Raw genomic sequence first — 14,344 nt, 5'->3', positions numbered from 1 at the left:
CCTATTCCATCTGAGAGACAGTTTGCCTAGGACCTTAAAACCAATGGCATGTGTCTCCTTAGCTCTCTGAACTGTGTTCCAATTTTAACATTGGGATTCTGTTTTGCAGCTGAAAGAAAAGTTGATGCTGGACAGTGGTTTTCTGTACTGCTCCTAGGGCTTGCTGCTAGTGGGATGAATGTAAGCTTTACACCTTCACCCTCATTTTGTCTTTGCAAAACAATAAAATCTAGATAAAAGCAATGTCAAAGCAAACTAATTCCCCAGATATTTTCTAATTCTGAACTTACACAGAGTGCATTTGGACAGAGAAGGTAAGTAGGGAGTGTATCAAAGACTAATACTTATGTCTGTGTACCAGGATGTGCAGTTGCCATAGCAGCAATCAATCTACTAGATAGGAAGTAACATAAACTGATTCAAAGGCAAAGGCTGATTTAGGTCAGGGAATAACACTTTATGAAAAGAGAGACTTATGCGTGACTTTTGATGGTTGTCTTGCTTTTGTGAATGCACTTGCAGTGCGTATTGAGAAAATGGCCGAATGCCAGAACAAGCGTGCTAGGACTCGACTCAAGAGCCCTTGAAAGCTGTGAAGAACCAACCCATTTACAGCACTGCTGGCAGCTCCAGTGTCAGCTGTGGAAAAGTATAGATAAGGTAATGAGGTCTTGCTCATTTCATGTTATTTATGAGTTTGTTCCACTCTTACTGATGAAAAAACATTCCCAAGATGTTATGTGAGTGCTGCCCTCTGCTAGAAAATGGATGAGCTCACACTGAAATATCTGTGAGCCCTGTATTATGGAACTGCCTGCTCACCTTGGACATGTCAGTGGTATTTCTGGCAGGTATTCATACACATGTGTGACTATATATATATGTGCATATATTTTTAAGGAGCTAATTTGCTTAATGAGAACTAAAGTTGAGAAATCAAAATGAAATGCCACCTATTAAAAATAATGATAAATTTGATTAAACAAATGTAGGAATATGAAGACTGAGGAACTGTTGATTGTTTCCTATTTCATCATAGTTTGGAGTGTTGTGATCAGTTCTGGCTTCATTCTATTAAAAACTTGGATAATTAGCAGGAGTATGTTGAGAAGAAAAGACTGCAGTTCTTGAAGATCTGACTGTAATGTGACAGCCACTGCACTGTGACATGAAGTTTTGTTGTAAAGAGTTCAACACAGGTTAATAAATGGGACTGCTGAAACCTCGGCAATGACATGTGAATGGCTGGGGAATTAGGAAACCTTCAGAGGGAAACACTCAAGTCAGTGCATTCAAGTTATGAAAGGAGATAAAAGAGTGTCTTGGTCACTTTTTAATTAAGTCTTGACATGGGAAACAGAAAAATAAAAAAGGCTTTCACTATCGTAACCACAATTATAACAGTACTTGATGAAAGTTGAAGCTAGAGAAATTCTAATTAAAAACAGGACACAAAGTTTGGACAATTAAGATAATTAATCACAGGAATAAATTAGAAATTCCTCCATGAGATGCTCCATCACTGGAAAGTTTCAAGTAGATACTGTAGACTCCTCTACAACAAATACATCAAATTAAGCCCTTGCTGTAGAAATTAAGGTGGTTGGACTCACAACAATGGCATGCTGTTTCTACAGGGGTAGGACTAGAACCTTCATGACCATGTGCCGTTATTATACCTATTTACACTGTTCTATGAGACAAAATGCAACTGGCACTGAAAAGACAGGCACATCCAGCAGCTTTCCTGATATCTCCCACAGTGGAGGTGCTTCTGGAATCTAGTTCTGCTTCTATGCCAATTTAACCTCCGCTCAAGGTGAAAGAAAGGACACCCATTGTAATGACTTTGTTGTTGTTTGAGCTGAGAACTTCTGCCTGTTGGAGTTTAGGCTGTAGCTAATGGCTGAGATCACAAGGACCTGAGATAAGCTGACAAACAGCAGTAATTTTAGCCCTAGTTGTCCTTGCCTGTTTTCGAGACACCAAACTAATTTCCAAGATTTCCATCTGTATATTACTACCTATCCCCAGAACCATTCATCCCATGCTGTTTTCTTTTTAACTATTGCCTCGTTTATTTTTCATGTAATAACATGACTGTGCTGCAATAGCCCCAGAAAAAGTTCATCTGTTGTGTTACAATGCATTACTTTAAAATAAAGACTTTAGCCTTGTGAAATGCATTTTCCTAAGAACAGTATTATTTAGTACTATTCTTCTTGGTAAGTTGATCAGAGATTTGACTGATTAGCTGAGAGCAAAGCTACATGAGAGCACCTCCAGTTCAGTTATGTCCCTCTCCCTGTAAACTGCTCTTTTCAATATTTGTCTCTAAGTCCTCAGGTATTGGATGAATTCTGTGGGGTAATAAGAGCACCTGTGCTCCAAAGTTACCAGTAATAGCCTTCCTGGACATGGACTGATATCTCCTGCAGTGGAAAGAAAGCAGAATGATGCTTGCTCCCAGCAGTGCTCATATCTGTGGTGGTAGTTGGAATGGGAGACCTTGTAACAGGTTACTCCTATGAAATGTCAGCACGCGCTTTTCACCTATCAAAACTGATCACTTCTGCTGCAGAAATATTTTTTCATTAATTTTTGCTTTCTCACAACAAAAATAATAATGAGAAGAAAACACAAGAAATGGAGGAAACGAAGTGGCAGAAGAACAGGAACGGGCTCATGATATTGCTGTTCATTGCTATCTCCAGCTTCTTTTCCCTAGGTATAAGTAGCACTGCAGGAAGAAGGCCCTCTGGAGCCAAAGATTTGCCCATGTTAGAGCTATTTTCCCATCCCAAGAACTGAGGTGTGGGAAGGCCCCATGGTTGTGCAAGCCTGCTCTGCCACATGCTGCCTGGACACGGGTGTGCTCAGGCCCTGCTGCAGGCCAGACTCTGCAGTGTGTCAGTGTGAAGAATGTTATTCTATTTCTAATCCACTCAGAGTTCTTTCTCTAGACCTCTTCAAAAATGTATTTCATTGCAGTACAGATGTCTGGGGCTAACATCCTCTGCCCATGTCAGGGAGATCAGTTTGGTGAGGGCTGCCGCTGCGTCCCACGTTGCTTGTACTTCAACAGTTTTCCCTGCCCTTTCCACCTCAAGTCAGTCTGTAAAACTTTATTTTAGCTGTTAAAGAAGTGACAGAGGTGATACAGAGCTCCCAACTTGGAGAACAACTGAAACATCGTTTTTCAGGATCCTTTTACATGGATTATATAGCCAACAGTGATCAAATATATGTCCTTCTTGGGATTTGTGAACCATATCCCTGTCACTTTGGAGCATGCTGCGCCTGAACAATCACTTTTCTCTTTACCTAGACCTGGTGAGTCTTTGTCTCCTTGCTCTGTCATTTGGCTGATTAGCTTGCCATTCAGTATGATACGTTACAAAAACAACATTGTAAAATTTAGATTAATCTCCACAATCAGGGATTCTTGAAGACATTGGGTGTTTATCAGTAGTTATTATGGTCATCATTTTCATAACTTTAATCCTGACAGTGAATAGTTCTGCTCTAATACCTTGTTTAACATGCCATTTAATTGTTTCTTGCTGATCCTTCTCCTTCACTTAGGAAAAAAAAAATGCCTGGACAGACCATATACAGCATGCAGAATCAGTTTTCCCAAAATTCCTAAAGAACTCATAAGCAAGCCCTTGTTAACAGCAAGTTTTTAACAATGGATGGTCCTGTGTGGGCTGAGGGGGAGAGCTGGAAAGTTTCCAGGAAGCTACTGAAAACTTAGGGAAAAAAGACTTTGTTTCTTCTAATATATAGGCAGTCAACCAAGCGTGAGATTTTCTCATCGCAGAGAGAATTACCTGTCCACAAAAGCAATATTCTCATATTTGAGATTGAAGAATAGTCAGGGATTTAAACTTTTATCACTGGAATAATTTGTTCTGTGCTGTTCAGCTTGAAAGACTCTTAACATAATTTGAGGTTGTATAGTACTCTTAGCTGATGATGCCAATCCCATCATTTGAATTCCCATGCAGATTATGTATTGTGTTATGTAAATTACATGTGTACTATGCTGAGTATTGAGACTGTATCACATGTCTGATGCAGTAGCATAAGTGTTGTAAAACAACAATCCCCAGCTGAGAAACAACTAAAACAACAGTTTCCATATTTTTGTGGGAACAATCTGTCCTGCAATATCAAGTCCTTTCTAAATTTGTGTACAGAATCATACAGTGCAAATCATAATCCAGTGTTTTCATACTTTCATGTTTTGATGATGTTTTTCCATATTATGATACTGGTAAAGTTAGGAGAATCCCTTAGATATAGTTTCCCAACATAATGAGCTTTTGCAAGTGAATGTACAGTTGAGTATAGTCAAAAAGTTCTACCAGTATTAAGCAGCAAAGCATTATATTTACTTGCAGAAGTTTTAGCCCACATTAAAATTTCATATTGCATGAATGATAAATAGTATGTTCAGTGCTAACTCAGTTGACTAACAAGTTGAACGAATTGAAAGTTGTTCCAGTTTTGGAGAAGGAAAAGCTTAAATGTGCTTGCTTTTATCAGTGGCAATGCTGTAAATGTAAGAGGAAATGCAATTTCTAAATTTGAGATTGTTGGTTTTCTTTTCTCCACTGCTGAGAAAAATTGTTATGGTCATGATTTGGTATGGCTCAGGATAAATGTAATTAAAAACTACACAGTGATGGAAATTGTTAGTTCTTCTTTCCAGTTAAGTAGCATAGCCAACATTTCAGGTGTCACCGCTGTGAAGCCATTTCATAGCTGGAAGTGTGAGCAGGCTTTCTGCATGTTATTTTGTGTTTTGGGCAATCTGAGCTTATTCTCTGCACACGAAATTGGACACATCTTGGCCCATGATAAAGACCTGTGATCCTTAATGATATGAGCAATATTTTTGACTGCAATCCAGGTCTTCAATTTGGCATTTGAGGTTCTTTGAAAACCTTTATCCTGATACATAAAGACAGTAATACTTCTCTGCATTTCTTTGCTGCCAGCAAGTGAACGAGGAGAACTCTGTTTTGTAAAGGCATAGTGAAAAGCCATCTCTGCGCCCTCCATCTCCTCCCTATGGATTTTGGGGTCACTGTACAAAAGCCATAGTTTTGTGGCTGCAAGCAGAACTCCACTCCCTCTCACTTGTTACCCATGCATGAGTGCTTGTGTGTATGCCCTGGAGTGGGAGCCTCCCACCTACAGCGCCCTTCCTGATGTCTCTTCCTACAGTTACCCTGTGTTCTTTGTGTTCCAAGCAAGTTTTGATGTTTTCACAACCAGAACTTTTCACATGCTAGTTGCTTCTCTAACCCTCAACTGGTTTTGCCTTTCCATTCTGTATCAGTCGGTCATTTCTCCAGAGCCTCCTCTGCACAGCTGTGAGTAATGTGCAGTTTCCTAGCCTTACTGATGAAGCCTGGCCATGATAACAAAAAATAGAAACTACAGAAATTAAGATAAAAAATAAAAGCTTTTTTTTTCTTTTTCTTTTTTTTTTTAATTTAAATCTGCAAAAAAAAATTAGGGTTAATAAAAATGAATTTCAATTTAATTTTTTTTTAAACCTGGAATTTAATCTTCCAACTGCTGATTTTTTGACTGTCCCTAAACAGAAAGAAGCACAATATCTTGTGCTTTCATCAGTACAGCTCAGCAGAAAATTTTAAGAGAAACTAGTAAGACTGCGTGGGTGTATGTGCACTGAAAAAGACCTTTTATCCAGAAGAGGGGACATAAAGAAAAAGGCTGTTGTATATTTCATTTTGGTACTGAAGACATTTTTATATTTTAAGTAGAAGGAAAAATATCTGGTATTTTGATACCATTGTACCAAAATGGTATATCAAACATTACTATTCTTGGACAACATACTCATTTATACCTTGCTATTTTTCTTTAGAAGTATGTAATAGACAACTTAAAATTCACCAAGCATTGTAACCAAAGCCAAAAAGCCCTTCATTTCACTGGCTCATAATTTCATTATTACTACAGTTGTGTGCTTGTGTTTTTCTATGGTGGCAATGCACATAGCCCCAGAATGGTTTGGAGTCAAAAGCAGAACCTTGTGAAATCAGGACACAGAGAATTCATGATGCACAGAGAAAATGGACATTCCCATTGCTCTAATCCAGGCAAAATAATGCAGTGCTATTGAGCAGAAGGAAGGTAGTTTCCATAAGTCTGGTTCAGAGCTCACAGTGCTAAAAGCAACAAAAGCAGACAGGAGAAATTATACTGTTTTCACACTCTGCTCTGCACCTGTGATTTGATCGCCAAGGACGCTGTAAATTTCTAATTAATTTGCTTGTATTCCCATTGATACGAATGAAGACAATAGAAATCTCTTCTGGTGAAAAGAGATACTGTTACACACAATTACAATGCACTTATCCTGCATGAAACAGAAAACTACTGAATTAAATGAAGATCAGCTGCGCTCAGAAGTTCAAAAGTTTTCTCTTGAATTTATCAGTGCTGCTAATCTGGAGTTTTCAGTGCAATAGTTTTTTTTTTCTTCTGTTTTTCCATAATGCCACATCTTTTTCTGTCATAAACCATAAAATTTGATTTAAAATGAAATAATTCTGCATATTGTAAATGATCAAAGTACACACAGAGGAATTATTCAGGCTGCAGATAGAAGTTAGTGCTTGCTCATTAAATAATAAGTTGGTTGCTAATTATGTGTTTGTTATTTATGCACTGAGAGATGTACACTACAGGAAGAAAGGTCCAGGGAAAAGAAGCCCAGTATGCTTACTGCTGTTTAATTCTTAAGGGATTTAACCAACAAAAGAAGTCTGTGTTTATTTTCCATTGCTGTTAAGTATTTTCTCATAATAATGTAAGCTGAAATCTTTTTCCCTCCTTTCCCTTCTTTCCCCTCCCTTCCCGTCCCCTCCCCTCCCTTCCCTTCTTTCCATGAAAAGAATGAAATATGTAAACACCAGTAGCATTTCCTTCAACCTTTTTCTACAGAGTCTTACTTGACACTAGTGATGATTGTATGTGTTAATCTGTCCAGACCAAACTGTCAACAGCAGAAAAAGGAAAGGCAATTCTTAGTCTTGTTTCTTCCAGTTTGCTGGAAGAAGCATAGTCATTAAGGCATTCAGCTAATTTTTATCAGGGAGAGTCTGGTCATTCTCCTTTGAAAATTCTCCTTACCCAAATTATCTTACCCAGATTCTCCACACCCTATTATTTTATCTCAAAGAAACACAGTTTATGCACAGTTTTCCTGATGCATACTCTTTGATGGCAGAGGATATCATGTCCTGGTTCCAGAGACTTCAAAACAGACCTATCACATAGCGGTAACAATTGAATGGTGATCATTTATTCTTTGAAAGTAGTTTTGTGGTTAGATGTTGGGGTGGGAATTTTACCTTTTAAATATATATTTGAGTTTGTTAGGAAGAGATTTCTCTTCCTTTTCATTCCTGCTAGAAGGTAATAAGAAAACTGACATGCTTTTCAGGCCCCTTCAGTTATTTTGCATTTCATTGTATCTGTCAAATGACTCTTCAGGCAGCTTTTCTATTCTTCTGAGAAGCACAAATGTGACCTTCAGCTCTGTCAGCAAATGAAAAGAAGTGTCTGGAGCTCTGTTGTACAGCTGCTTCTTGTATCTTTGCTCTGTCTTTTCGGGTTTCTCAGGTGTGTGTATCAGACTTCCACACTTCATAGCCTGAATGCTTCAGATCTGGAAAAAGGAGTTCTTTAGAATGTGTAATGAAGGACAGGGTGGCAGTAAGCCTTCAAAAGCTCATACTTGTCTTTTCAGTGCCTCATGTGTAATATGCGAAATTAGCAACTTAATTGTCATGCATCAGAAAAGATCACTAGACAGAAGGAAAAATGTAGAAGTTTGTGCTACATTTCTGGTAAAATATCTGAGGAACAACCAGCTGTGCTCTGATCCCATAGAATTACATTCAGTTGCCTCATTTGTGTGTACAGGAAATGCATTTAATGTCAAAAATTGACTCTGTATTTCTGAATTGTTATTGATTTGAAGAAAGGTGAATGCTGATGTTTAGATGGTAATTGCTAAATTATGTAAGCCAGACTTATGTAATCTTCACATAGGGGTAGGAGGGAAGACATCTGGAAATCATGGATGTGTCCTGATGACTGATCGTCTATGTCTATTTTCATTCCAAATAATAGGTAAGTTTTTTCTCCTTTACAATTTATAGGACAATGTAGCATTGCTGCTAGATCTAAGCTTTCCTATATTTCCATTTAGACCCTGGGAATTTCTTGTGTAGTTTACCTTTCATGATTATTTTGTATTCCTCTCTAGGTTTCCAGTCTCTGTTCATGGTATAGTATACAATTTATTTAATAACAATCATTAATTGTAATTCTTTGGTAATCCTACAATACTAATTTTTTTAGTATTAGTCCTACAAGACTAATTTTTTTTCTTACTGACAAATGTTGTGATCCACCAAATGGCTAGAATTTCTCTGGTCAGCATGCTCTGCAAAGATGTTCTTGGTCAGTCTGTACATGCAGCTTCTCCTTCTGACTTTTTTTCTCTTTCATCATATTTCTTCCTTGTGCTGGTATTTCCAGAAGTACTACTTCAAATCATACTCAAGAATTAAGCACAGAATTACTGCCTCTGTATGGACGGCATGTTCTAATGGTGTAAGGCAGGTAATAAGAGCTGAAGGTGCGGCAGATAGTCTCAAGATACTGTGCTTATAAATTTCATTGAAAATAAATTTGTTTTCTGCTGTAACGTATACAACCGTCTGTTGTTTTTCGTATTAATTAGTTTCTTTCATTTCTGCTTATGTGATTGTTTTATTAGGTATCTGGTGGTGATGTTCCCCAGCACAAATATGTAAAAGCAGCATAATGCTTCTGGAGAATTGCATGTAAAAATATTTTTATTTTATCCTGAATTTCAACTAAATTGTTTTCTTCTTTAGAGTATGTAGCAAACCTGATACGTTTTCCGCTTTTTGGTGTACAGAGATGTGTATTCACTTGGTTATCTTCTGCAGTTGACTGTAGTATCTTAAGAAGGGAAGGTGGCTGAAAGTGAATGGGAATGAATTTGAATTCACCCAAGTATTTACTGTAAATTGTTTATCTAACAAAAATGAAGAATTTTTCATTATCTGATAGGTATTCTTCATCTGTGTCAGACTGGCCAAAAAATTTGAGAAGGGAATAGTATTATGGGTCTGATCAGTGATCAGGAGTCACCACTTTTAAGCTGGAGGCTTCTCTAGGGTTTGGAAGAGCGCTGAGTCAGAGCTCACCATGTGAGGGAGCCTGAAGTACAATTCTTTTACTTCATGTGTTTTGAAAACTATGTGCCTCTGTGAGACCAAAGGAAGAGTCTGGGATTAGGTACCAGGGTAATAATCTAGATTTCACTAAATGCATAGTTTTGTACCTAAAACAGCAACTGCTTTGATGAACAGGAATGAGAAGTTTATCTTCTAATGTCCTTTAGCAGGGTGACATAGCCCATTTACAGATGAGATTCAGGCTGACTATCTAGCCATTGGGCAAGTGGGCACCTCAGCTCACTTCTTTCTCCCTTTCAATTTTTAACAAACACTTCAAAATGTCTTGCAATGAGTTCTAAGGGAATAGCTGTTCTAAACCCACTTGTTTACCTGTACAGCCAACAAAGGCAGTGTACCATGATTAGATAATAGAAATCATGTTAAGCAATGTAATCATATAATGCAAAAATATGTTTTCATTATGTCAAGGAAAAGCAATCATTAAGTTTGAACTGAATTCAGTGTTCATTCATCTGAGAGAGAAATCAAGATACATATGTTGTTCATATAGTCTTTAGATCCTTCTCAGATGACATCATGAGGAAAAGAACCTAATGCACTGATTTCACCTTGTCTGTGTATGGTCAATTCACTTAAATATTTACTTGCATGGAAGACTTAGGAACAGCTGTTTATCACCTCTGCTGGGCATTGTTCCTGTACATTCCTTTTGAGGCTGTAGTAGCTCTTTTTTTTTCTGAGAGTCCAGTAAGAGATGCTCTCCATTCTTACTTAAAAAAAAAAAAAAAGACAAAAACCAGCTAAATAAAAATCAATGTAAAAATTAGCAAAATTTTATCAGGTCTTGCCTGCTTGTCATGGGATCAAAACTTCCTGGACGTTGTCTGTCCTTTTGCAGTTTTCTGTGCTCTCACTTCTCTTCTGCATTTATTTCATTGATTTCTTAGAAAGGTGGGAAATCACATCCAGATGTCAACTAGACTAGTTGCTGAGCAGAACTGACAGTACAGTTTCTTTTTGACAAGGAATGATGTTTTTTTTCCAAACAAAACGAGTATTTGCATGAAAGGGAAAGGAAGGAAAAAGTTTTCAGTTTTTGAAAGATGAATAAACCCAATTTGAAAGGGGAAAATTTGGCTGGGCTTCTTCCCCCCCCCACACCACCTTCAATTTTTTATCTTTCTCTACCTTTTTCAAAGAGAAGGAAGGAGAAGCAAATATAAGTTAATTGTTAATTAAAGAAGCATTGTGTTTTATACGCAGTAATTTAACATGCCAGGGAAGAGAAATAGGATGTGTGAAGCTGAGACTTTCTAGCTGATGTTTTCAAAGCTGTGCAGTGATTTGAATGTTCAATTCCCATCAGAATTTGATGGGAGTTTTGCTTCAGGCATCTTTTGATTTTCTCCCCTACTGGTAGCAAAAGCAAGACTGTATACAAAATAAAAATCTCTTTGAAACCCAGATTTTTCACTGTGTCACCTCTTTAAAAGGTATTGTGTCCACAGGCTTTCCAAGAGAACCTGAACAATTTTAAATTTACATTCAACTTGTTTTAAGCAAATGCTTTGGAACCATGCAAAAATGTTTTGAATACTACTGCAATAAGGCAGAGATGCATTTTGTCAGTGTCTGCATTTTACTCCAAATACAGATTCACAAGGTGCATATCTTAGTTCTTCTGTTTAGTCCAGGCTTTCCCTGTTGAGGTATTTATGGAAAAGTTGGGCAAGGACTTTTACTGGGACGTTTTTCAACTTCATCACTGACTGTTTCTTCTTTTCTAATTAGCATAATCAAGAAATTAGCAAGTCAGCCTCCGACTGTGTGCCCCATTGACTGTGCCTTCCTCTGGCCACGATCTGTGGCTTCCAAACTGCTCCCACTGTGCAGCCAGGCTACTAGTGCTGCTGTGACCTGCCCTCAGGCCCCCTATTCCTGACAGTACATTTGTCTCTCAGGTAGTCACCTTCTCTGTCTGCAACCAGGAAATCACAGCCAACCTGTGAGCTGTGTCCACTGAGAGAAGGCTGTTCCTGGGGCAATGCTTTATTAGGCTAATGACTGCCAGTATTTGTTCCCAGTCACCTAGTTGTTCCTCTTTCTGTACCTTCTGCCAGGGGTAGTATATCCACCATCCCCAAGCAATTTCCTGACTTCTCCATTTTATCAGACAGCTTGAAGCTTGGAATGACTGCCATGGACAAATCAAACTCAGAATTTTAAAGAAATTTTAAAACTCATTTCTTCATGAATGTCTTCCCTATTCTAAATGCAGGAGTATGAAACCAGCATGTAAATTCCCAGAAATTTTCGTGGAGTATTTGAGCCCACAGTAGAGGTACTGATCACAGATATTCAATGGAGAGGAATTTAATAGCAGACATTTTACTGCAAAAGCTTCTCCCTGCTTCTCAAGACTGCTAAAACTGTTGGATATTGGACACTATATCAGCCACAGTCTAATGAACGACATTGTTTATGACATGAAGCTGTGGGTAACATGTATGTGTTACAGAGGCATGCTGTGGTTCATTTGGTAAGATTTGGAGTTACAGTGAATAGCACTAGTATGGATTACAGTGGTCAGATTTAAAGTCTCAGAATTATAATAGAAATTAGAACTTTTTTTAGAGCAGTCATTGTTAAAAGTAGTTATTTTGCTAGAACTGTTCATATATCTTATACATAATCTCTAAATACAGTTAATACGTTTTATTAAAAGTGGGGCAGATCTGAAAATGCAAATGGAGTGAGATCTACTTATGCCCCCAAGGCATTTAGCATCACCTGTGCAATACACAGGAAATGTTCTTGATAAGACAGTTCTCTTTGAAGTTTGATAAGAAATTAATATATTTTAAATAAAACATTAATATATTCAACTCTAGAAGACTTGAAAATTTGAAAAGGCAGACTATTTACAGCTTCTGCTATAGTAATTGGTATCTGCCTTCTTTTCTTCCTTTTTAGTCTAATTAATAATATATCAGAACACTAATGGTACCCTAAAAGTGCTACATTAACTACATGTTTTAAGAGCCACATCCAGCTAGACTTGAATCAAATCACATTTATTCCTGAAAGATGTGAAGGCACTTGGTCTTTCATAGTTTCTGTAAAGGCTGCCTTGTTACTTCTCTTATGGTATAGGCACAGAGTCATCCAAAGAGGCCTCTTGCTGGTTTTCAGCCCTATTTAATCCTATGCTACCCTGGCCAAAGGCAAAAAACCCTGCAATCGCTAGGCATCATCCATCACTGAGGAGAAGATGAAGAGCTGGAGCCCTTCGTTCCACTCCACATTTCTTCTGAGCAAGACTAGATAAGCAGTATGGTCTGTGCCCATGGATGCAGAAGATAACCTCAGCAACCATCCTTGCACTACCCTCATGCTCTGAGCTGCTTGGGGTATATGCTGGGGTTGCAGTGTGCAGGAAGAAGGCAGAATCACCTCCTTCTCCATTCCCAAAAAGGTGACCTTGAGCAGCTACCTGTTCCACCTCTGCTTGCATCCAGCCTGGCCTCTCCTTGGTCTCTGTGCTTTTCCGTAAAGTGCTGGCAGTCATGCATAGATGAGTGCTGCTCCCTCGCATCTTCTCTCCCCACCTGCAGCCCACATCTGTCTGCCTAGGAAGATGGGTTGGTGAGCAATGCTCTTCCTGTGCTTGGCTGTTCATTCATGCCGGCCTTTGCCTCTGTTAATATGCAAGCCCATGGGGTTATGTGACCAAGAGGGTACAACATTCTTGCAGGTTACATGGAAGAATGAGCTGAGGAGTCAAACTCCAAATGCAGCAGCAAGAAGCTCTTTGCTGATGGTTGAACTCTGACCAGAAACCACTCTAATTTCAGACAAAACAACTTCTCTGAAGCAAGTTCTGTTCTTCCCTGCTTTCCTTTTAGGGGGGCCTAGCTTTATTGGCAGAGAGTTAAATACCACTGAAAATAGTTGAGACAGCCCCAGTAATCTTCCTGAATACCCAGTTGAATTCAGAATTTTCTGGAGCCTCCAAAAAGGAAAGTTTTTCCAGTGTGTTTCTGCTCAAAGTAGATTTTACCATCTTTGTAGTTGCCTATTTTGCCTGAAAGTAGGCACACTTAGATGATTAATATTCTTGCTGTTATTGCAGCATGAAATGAAGCCACACAGAAAACCTAGTATTTCAGCAGAACAAAGACAAGCTATCAACAAATTATTTTTGATCTTTTACAGCTGGTGGAAAACTTCTACTTGTACAAGAAAATAGCCAGGCATTATTTGCTTTTTCTCTACAATCTGCTCAAAGAGCTTGAAGGATCATATAATTGTTCCAGTAGACTGATTTTCATTTTATCTCCACATTTGCATTTAGAGTGTTGCAAGTTGTTTGCTGCTGGGCTGCAGGACCTTAGTTTCATGCTTAAAGTCATGTAGAATGCATACACCTACAATATTGTGAGTTCAATTATTACTCCCATTGTATTTTTTGCTGATTGGTTTGAGCATGCCTAACAAGAAACTTACTCTTGGCTAAGAAGGTACTGACCATAACTGAATTTTTTGGTGTCAAGAGACTGTTCCTTCACCTCTTTGTTTTGATTTAGTAGATGTTTGTATAGATGTGTGTCAACGGTTTACGGGCGTTCGGCCCGGTTCCGCGACGAAGGGGTCGGGGGATCCACGGGCCCACACCCCGGGAAAAGGAAAAAGGGGAAAAGGGTAAGGAGATGGCCCTGAGAGCAAAGAACAGCAGCAACAATCTGAGGAGAAACAAACTAATTTACTAAATAAGATATCGGAACGCCAAACAACACACTATAATACAATATAATTACAATTTAAGCTGATAAATCCAATACAGAGAATGTCCCAAAATCAAGGTAGGCCTTTACTACTGACAATAAGACAGCTGGAGGGCAAGGAGCTGCCAAAACGAGAGATGGCGGAAAAAGGGAGGAGGTCTCGTGATCTGCAAGTTTTTATACTGCGAACTTTTATCTTTTCCCTCTGGCTGGAAAATGGTAACAGAGGAGCAAAGTACTGTGGGGAGTGTAGTAGTCCTTCTCTTCTGAGAACCA

Source organism: Numida meleagris, chromosome Z (assembly GCF_002078875.1).
Source record: "Numida meleagris isolate 19003 breed g44 Domestic line chromosome Z, NumMel1.0, whole genome shotgun sequence".
In the NCBI taxonomy this organism is placed as follows: domain Eukaryota; kingdom Metazoa; phylum Chordata; class Aves; order Galliformes; family Numididae; genus Numida; species Numida meleagris.
The sequence above is the reverse complement of the archived record's forward strand: the minus strand, read 5'-3'. Positions refer to the sequence as shown.